The sequence below is a fragment of the Oratosquilla oratoria genome, chromosome 5 (assembly GCF_046742065.1).
Source record: "Oratosquilla oratoria isolate Oo_2021 chromosome 5, ASM4674206v1, whole genome shotgun sequence".
Classification (NCBI taxonomy): domain Eukaryota; kingdom Metazoa; phylum Arthropoda; class Malacostraca; order Stomatopoda; family Squillidae; genus Oratosquilla; species Oratosquilla oratoria.
In genome coordinates, this window is record NC_134781.1 from 4,466,481 (window position 1) to 4,475,839 (window position 9,359).

Sequence of the window (9,359 nt, forward strand, 5' to 3'; positions counted from 1 at the left end):
GGGCTGGCCTCACTCGAGATTGAGGCCAGAGGCCACCCCCCAGGTAGAGTGAGGCCACTCCCAGCCCAGCCCCCAGGTAGTGAGGTCCCCCAACCCAACACCCCCGGGTAAAGTGAGGCCACCCCCAGTCCAGACTCCCAGGGTCCGCGACTCGCCTCACTCACCATCCCACGTGGGAAGTGAAAAACCCCTTTAGGGCAAATCCCTGTCAATTGCGGCAGGCATATATATACATACAGTCATACATATGTACATGCATACATTCACACACATACATACGTGCATAAATACATACGTACGTACATACATACGCACATACGTACGTACATACATACAGTACATATATACATACGCACATACAATCATACGTGCATATATACATATGCACATGCATATGTTCATACATACATACGTGCATATATGCACACGCACATACATATATACATACGTACATACATACATACATACATACATACACGCATACATACATACGTACATGCATACATACATTCATACATACATACTTTCATAAATACATACGTACATGCATACATACGTTTATAAATACATACATGCATGCATACATACGTTCATAAATACATACGGACATACATACATACACACACGCGTACATATATACGTAAACACATACATACGTGCACTGGATGTGTTTTCTGCGCCTCTTACGCTTGGAGCGACCACGTAGGCTGTGCCCTTGTGTAAAGAACACACACAGTCGTTAATTAATACTCATAAATTTTGCAGAAGCGCGTGCGCACACACACACACACACACATACATACATGCATACACGTACACATGGATACATATTTTTGTGCACACGCATGCACACATACATACATGCGCACACGAACACACATATATGCGCACACACACACACATACATATATGCGCACACGCACACATATATGCATATTTTTCAGCTGGTTTCCAACAAATCATTTATATACTTTCCTATCAGTTACTGATATATTAGTTTACTTATCTAATTTACTGTTATTTAGTTATATATCTAATCATTATTCATCCATTTTTATTTTACATCATTTTATCTATTAGTATTCATAGTGCATACAACTTTACCAGGTCGGATTAAGACACCATGGTGAGGTACAGGGGCCGCATCGTCCCTTAGGGGATAGGCCGGTCTTGCATTGGACTTCTAAGGCTAAACTGCATGGAGGTAGATACGGACCTGACGGGGTCGAACTTCGGATGAGTGGGGGAGGGGGGAGGGGGGTTACGACCGTTAATCCCCCCCCCCTTTCCCTTATTACCACGGCGATGCCCCGTCTTGGGGATCGCATCGCCTCCCGTGAAAAGAGGATGTGCGATTCACCTTGGTCTTTGGATCACGTGTTGGACTCGTGATCGACAGCTATTTCCCTCCCGGAAGAGAGCTCAGAGCTCGCATGACCTATTTATGGGTAATGCTATGACCTTACACGCACCCCCCCCCACGAGAGTTGGAGTAACGACTCGAAGCGCAGCGATACTGTGTGTGTGTGTGTGTGTCTTTACTTAGTTGTATTTACGTTGTTGTATTTTACGGGAAGAGAGCTATGCTCGTAGTGACCAGTCTTTGTGTCTTTCAGCAACCAGTTTGATCTTAAATTCTTGTACAGTTTTTGCACTCATTGTTTCCTCATTCAGTTTGTTCCAGATATCTATCACACTGTGTGGGAAGCTATTCTTGTCCATATCTCTTCTGTAACTATCCTTTTTAAGTGTCTTTCGGGGTCCTCTTGTTTTTCTCCTATCCACTTTAGTAAGTCATCTCTATCAAGGACTTCCATAATTCTGTAGATGGTTAGCAGGTCTCCTCTTTCCCTTCTTTGTTCCAGGGTTGATAGTTCGAATTTGTCCAATCTTTGTTCGTATGTTAATTTGGAGAGAGTGTGTGTGTGTGTGTGTGTGTGTGTGTGTGTGTGTGTGTGTGTGTGTGTGTGTGTGTGTGTGTGTGTGTGTGTGTGTGTGTGTGTGACGAAATCACGTCACAGTCCTTCACCGTGCTGAATCACAATGCATCAGATGTCTCCTGCAGATGCCGCCTGCATGCAACACGTTGCACATCTGCACTGTGTCCCACGTGTACGTCGACTGCTTGCGCGGCCAGCCGCACTGCCTGTTCATTTTAATCTGGCTGGAGGCTCATCAGACGACAGGAGCCACTCGGTCGCGAAAATAAAACCTGTCAAATATCGCACGGAACCTCTGACGTGAATGTGAAACCTGGCGAAAATAAAACCCGGCGAATTTCGCGCGTCGTTCGCCCAACCGGGTGGTACTTCTCTTTTTATTCTGGTTAACGACGAGCTATTCTATTCATCTCCATGGTACCCACCCACTTCGAAAGCGAGGAATTAATTTAAAACCAGATTTCTATTATATCTGTTCTCTCAACCTATTAATTACCGCCGCCGTGAAAATAACTGACAGTGACTATGTTCACCGTACCGTAAAAATGGCAATTTCTAAAGTCACCTTACGGTGAAAATAACATATCTACAATCACAACTTTATGAAAAGAGCAGTTATATCTAAACTCATCGAACCGTGAAAATAGCATCATCATCAATTTAGTTCCATTTTACTGTACCTTAACTCCTGGTGAATATAATCTAGATGTATTTCGGCGATCGTTGTCATTCCAGCTCTATACCATTGTTATCGCTGAATTGCCAGTTCAAGCTCTCTTAAGTGAACGGTACACAAATAAAGGCACTCACTGTACACAAAAAGGCTCTGTACCTTCCTTTATTATTATTAATTAATTTCATTTATTTGTTTACTTATCACCATGAGCACTGTAACAATGACGCAGATCAATGACTGTACCATGCAGGCTCGACGGCGCAGTGGTACCGTTCGTAACCGCTCGTCCAGCGATCCGAGTTCGATTCCCGCCCAAGATTGAAATTTCAGCATCGCTGCATTACGAGCCGGCACTCTAACTCTCATGGGCAAAGAGTTGAGTGTGTGTGTGTGTGTGTTTGTAAGGTCACACATTACCCATCCGGGAAGGTAATAGTTGTCGATCACGAGTCCAAGATGTGATCCAAAACCGTGGTTTTCGATGACACCGCGAATGATCGATCGATGATGACGGACCTTAGAGAGCTGCAAGGGATCTTTGATCGACAGTAAAGTCCAAGCGGGCAGTCATGACGGCTCTACCAGCGCTTCTATCAATAATAAACGCCAACACCATCACTGTTTTTTAATAATAATTACCTGTGGGTCCATTAACAAGGGGAAATGAAAAGAAAGAGAAAGAGAAAGAGAGAGTTTACCTTCTGGCACTCAAACAGGCACCCAGACAACCTGTCTCACGGCCCCCTCCCCTGCCCACGAGTCTCTTCCCTCCCTCCCTCCCTCCCTCCCTGTGAGGCCAAAACTTTCCTGATCGCCAACAGCACTGCATAAGCCGCTTCCACACTTGTGTTCAACCCCACCACACTTTCCATATGTATACATAAACACTTGTAGTAGCTTAAGTAAGTTCCAGCCCAAGCTGGAACACTACATGCATTCAAATTTAAATATAATCATTGGAAATTTATTATATATGTCATGTTGAAACTGTACATGAATGAATCTGTCGTCAGGTACGATACAATGGAGCGTAAAAGACAGGACTCACGAGCTTTGCTCATTTCCTGTTTACAAGTACCATTCCCACTTCGCCAAATCTCCATGTTGCCAAAGTCCCATTCCGACAATTCCGCATATGGGCAAATTCCCCTATTTCGCCAAATGAAGTTAAACTAACTTAACCTAACAGGAGTCTGGGGAAAGCCAGTTTACCCAAACGTGATTTGGAGAAATGCAGTTTGGCAAAACGGACAAAGGGTGGTCGTTGTTTTGTCCTACCGTGTGTGCTGATTTCTCAAAGCAGAAACTATGACCTCCCCCCCTTTTTTGTGGGGGGGAGGGGAGGGTGATCCTTGAACTATATTAGAAAAAAAATTGAAGCCTAATTACTTTCTCCCAGCGCTGAGTTTATCTAATTAATCAATCCTATAATTGATCCTGTGAGGGCCCCTTAGAAAAGGCCTACCTGATTTGGGACTCCGTATTTGGTTAACGTCAACTACCTTCTTGACACCCCTATGGACCAGAGTCACCCATAATTCTTTCAGTTGGAGAACAATTTTCACTTAAAAATGAATGTTGATAATTCTTAACTTCTATTAGCCCCCCCCCACCCCCCACCCTCTCTTTCAAATCTCTCTTTGGCCAAGACCACTGCGACTCCATTTCTTCGGCGCGATCTCCTCAAGGACAGAAGCGCTGGTTATTGCCGGTGCTCCTCGCTTTCTATCGCAGCGTTTCCCAACCTGAGGAGCTGGGAAGGGATGATAGGGGGGTTCTGCTGGGAGGCGATGCCCATATACGCTTTTCTTTGTCCTTCTCGCAATAAGATATTACTGTAGTTAGTTACGAGTAGAAGATGCTGGGGGGTGGGGGGGGGCGCTGCTTAAATCTGACTACAAGGGTCCCTTAGGGTCGAAAAAGGTTGAGAAACACCGTGGACCTAGCGGCTCTCCTCCTGCCGGAACCCCACGGAAGCCGGAAACGATATCTTCCCCGGACCTCCTAGGAATCCTTAAGAGCGCCTACGTGTCCGTCTCGACCCTTGTGGCGGTGGTCGGTGACGCAGGGGGACCCAACGTTGTAACAGAGCACGTAACTTGATTATGTGACGCAACGACTCTCCGTGACGCAGTCGTGCGGCGACATGACGTCACGAACATGGCAGACAAGCAATAGAAAATGATGGCCGATATTCTGTCAATCCTGTTTAATTCGATTTTAATCGCAGACTACACTATCGCTGCATATTCCAGTTTAAGGTGGACCAGGGCGTGTGTGTGTGATTCACAATGGTTCTGGATCACGTGTTGGACTCATGATCGACAGCCAGATAAGAGCTCAGCTCTATATGTTGTGACCTCTTACGCACACAGTTTGCTAGTGTAGTTTGGAAAGAGATTTATCAAAGCTGTTCGCGCCTCGCTCTGGGCGCGATATTAATCAATACAACAAACCGTTACTAACTCCTTGAGCATTACCGATAGATCGCTCTATATACGAGCTCTAAGGTGAGGGTGATAACTGTCGATCACAAGCTCAACACGTGAGCCAAGGAGGGAGGGAATGGAGGATCAATTGTGATTACTACTGCTGACAGTTCAAAGGCGTTTCTATCCATCGCATAAATATTTTAAGGTGGCACTAGTCATTTCTCGCTAGCATGCTACTTGCTTTTGTTACTTCGTTTGAGTAGAAACGACTTCGGTGACGATCTTTAAATTTTCAAATGTCAAATTACTCTTGCGTCACATAGTGAGAAGCTGAAAGACGAACAAAGATAAGTTCAACTTAGAATACGAATGTTAGACACATTGTAGAGATGTTCTTACCGAAGTATAGATTATTGTAACCATAGTCGTCTCCACTCAAACGAAGTACCAAAAGCAAGTAGCATGCTAGCGAGAAATGTCTAGTGTGCTACCACCTTTAACCTGTTTCTGCTGGTTTAGTTCCTCGAATACTGACATTTATTGGAGGATTTTTTTTTACCTAGGAGAGCATTGATATACTACAAGGTTCCCATGTATTATGGAAGAGGGCAGGGAGACAATCACAGACAGAAGGTTATAGACAGAAAGCGAGACCGGACGGGGCATAGATCTGTAGACCTGTACGGGGCGGGACAAGAGGCCGGGGCGGGGGGCGGGGCGGGGGTGGGGGGTGAGGATGATGAGGGTCATCACTGATCCGGCTTCCTTATTTCCGGCGAATCCCTGCCGACGACAGATCAGTTCCGGGGAGGGCGGAGGGTGTGTGTATGGGGGAGGGAGAGGGATTTTTTTTTTTTTTTTTTTTTTTGGGGGGGGGGGTAGTGAAGTACAAGCCAGGGTTGATACAGTATGTATACATTCATATATACATACGCGAGCTACGCATACATATACGAGCTATACATACGTGAAGTATGCATGCATACATATACACACGCGCTATGCACACATACACAAGCTATATAGTGAGATATACATAAATACATACATGAGCTATGCATACATACGCGAGCTTTACATAAGCTATGAATACATACATACATACATGAGCTATGCATACATACATACATACATACATACATGCACGAGTTATGCATACATACATGAACAATGCATACACACGAGCTATGCATACATACATACACGAGCTCTGCATACATGCATGAGTTATGTATACATACATACATACATACACAAGCTATACATGCATACATTAGCTGTGCATACATGCACAATCTATACATACATACATACATACATGAGGTATGCGTACATATAAAAATATATATATTATATTATATATATATATATATATATATATATATATATATATATATATATATATATATACGGGCTATGCATACATACAAATTTAGGCTCTACATTTTTTCAGCTCCAGATTCAGGTGCCATATAGTGCTACGACTACCGTACAGTTGAATTAATTAATCCGATTTTTCCACTAACCAGGCCAAAAAAGGTAGTCCCAGCCTTTTATTGGAATTTGGGATAGGTTGGCCTGTAGACCACTCACTAGAATATCCCCTATAAAACATACAAACAAACGAACAAGTAATACACACATGTAAACAAATACTGTTCCATGTACACACCAGCTGAGCTGCTTAGTCGACTAATCTTTTCAATCGCATCGTCTTCGTCATTATTCGCAGCCATATGATCTACATCATCCGCTTACGATTCCGGATTACAAATCCCCCTTGTCCCACCCTTGTAAACCCGTTTTACGTCCGTAATACTCGTTAACACCAATGGCGATGAGAGGTACTGTGACATATCTTGTTACTGTGGCCGACTTTGGTAAATACTCATAGTACATATTTTGAGATTCGTAAATATCAAATATTCTGGACCTACCACAATTCTCAGTTATTTATTCATATACTGTACGGATGTCATTCTTTTGAATGAAAATGAACAATTAATTTGGTTGAGAATGCTCATTTTCTTTAATGTATACCTAATGCAAAAAATTATTTTTGTTGTGAATGTTCGTTTTCATTGTATTCAAACCTAACGGTTAATCATGTACACAAGCCTCGCTCTCGTTCACAGCATGATGGTAATACTCAGTTAAACATGACTATTATTTAACGGCTCAAAGTAATAGCAGCCATAAGAACTTGTTTAAACACTTTTGAAGTAAAATCTACACAAACATGCAAGGGTAAGTTAAGGCTTCTAACCAAAAGAGGGCATGCCATTGCCCGCTGGCTTCGTAATATTAAATATATGAATGTTTTTGTCACTGACTTGCCTTAACATGTAATCACTACCAATGCCAAAGCACATACCCAAATATAACTAACCAGCTTTTATATATATTCCTATAGAAAGTAGCTATCTTACAGGAAAATTACCACCAAATTATTTTCTCCTAAAAAGGTTTGGACGGATCACAGTCGCTTCTGCCTTGTTTGGAGCTAGGATGCGCCCAATTGCTGTGTTGTAAAACAATAGTAACTCGTACTAGCCTTGAGCAGTTCATGGACGAAAATTTGTGTTATTGAAGAGCAAATATCCAAATCTTTGGACAAAACTTAATCGAATCCAATAATTTGTTAAAACAAATAAACACATGGATAAATTAGGCTATGTTTTTAAGCGAATCGAACGCACTTTCCCGCGCCTCTTTACAGTTCAGGTAGATCCGTCGACATGCAATCGCTGCCGGAGTTAGAAGGGTGGGGACGAATGCCTGGTGGATTTCATATCAAAAGGCAGTGTTACGGGTCAACATATAAATTAACTGGCACCTGTACCGAGGAGTATTATGATGTATCTTACCTGGCTACGTGGAGGGAGCATCTGATCCCTGTGCGGCAAGGGATCCAAGGTTCACAAATCTTTGATCGTTATCCAGAGGTCTACATCGTTTCGGTATCAGTCGAGACGAAGACCGTAGCCCGAGTGGGCGAAGTCTGGGGATCTCGGTGGTATTGGAGCATTACCAGTTGACTGTAGGTTCAATCCTCTTTTGCTGTAATCAGTGATTATTTCCAGGGGGGGGGTTGCTGTTTAGTGCTACAGGGTGGGATGACAGCACGGGGCTTCATTGGGTCTGGAAGGGGTTTCTTTACCTCACCCCTTCATCTGCTTGTGTTGCGCTTCTTGTCGTGGTCACAAGTTAGGTGACCTTGCATTTTTTTTTTTTAGGGGGGGGGGAAGCACAGCGAAGTAAAGGCAGGCTATGTTTTGATTACCTTCCTCCTGTAGGGCGAGGTGGAGGGAAGGCCAGATTGGATCCTTGAATGGGGTGTTTAAACGTGGAGGTGGCTGTAGTGCAGTACCGCTGTTCTTGTTCCAGTACATAGTGACTTCTGGGCCTTCATCACCCCCATAAGTCATGAATAGAGGTTTCCAATCATCTCCCACCTCCAGTGTTGGATCCAGGATCAAAATCTGGGAGGGCTAACCTGAGTTTTGTCAATATAGGTGATGATTTGGGAAGTGAAGGGAGGTACTCACCTGAATTTTGTAAATATAAATGGTGATGTTTTTAAACAGATATACTGTCACACCAATACAATGATTTTGAATATAAATTGAAGTACATGTTCTCCTTATTTAGTTTCTTTCAAACTACTGGGCAAGAGTAATACTTAATTTTACATTTTTAAAGATTTACCCTGTGTTTAATATTCCTCCAATTATTTTCACTAAAGTATATTATTAAATGTTGAGGGGGGGAATGCCACTGTATTACTGCTTTCTACCACATACTGTATACGAGGCAGGTTTCTCAACTTCTGCAATGAGGTAATGAAAAAACAAACATGTTAAGTGCGTGTGTCAGCCGCCCTCCCCAATCCACTGCTGCCCACCTCTACTGCCATGCACCAATATCATGGGACTTTCTTAGTCAATCCCTCCATCCATTGTCCCATGCATCTTACAATAGACCAACACCTCCAAGGTAACTGGCAGGCCACCAGGTAAGGTTTAGAACAGAGCAGTGTAGAATGAGGCATTCTCAGTCTTGTGTTGATTACATCTGTAGCATTTAAATTTTTTGGCTAGGCCTATTCTATGTTGGCACTGCTTTGAAGCTGGGAGGTGGATCAAATGCAATCATGCAAGTGTAGGTTTTGGGTGCAATTGAAAGATTTTTCAACTGGGCTGTTGTCTGGGAGAGCTAGGTATGGGATATGGGGGCTGGTCTAAAGGTGCTTATTTTGTCATCTTAGTGTTTTTGTATGGATGTATCCAAAGATGCATGTGGTAGTTCATT

At 43.2% G+C, this 9,359-nt stretch overlaps 1 protein-coding gene across 2 annotated transcripts in view; it reads left to right on the top strand.

Moving 5' to 3' along the window:
• LOC143025341 (histone-lysine N-methyltransferase SETMAR-like) overlaps nucleotides 1-9,359 on the top strand; it is a 165,912-nt gene that overhangs the window by 132,325 nt on the left and 24,228 nt on the right. The window contains exon 2 of one of the 2 annotated variants that reach the window (XR_012966385.1): nucleotides 1,108-1,472. The exons of the other annotated variant lie outside the window; for it this stretch is intronic. The gene's annotated coding sequence lies outside the window, so the exon portion shown is untranslated. Of the gene's footprint in view, nucleotides 1-1,107; nucleotides 1,473-9,359 lie in introns of those variants that run through there. 2 annotated transcript variants of the gene reach the window in all.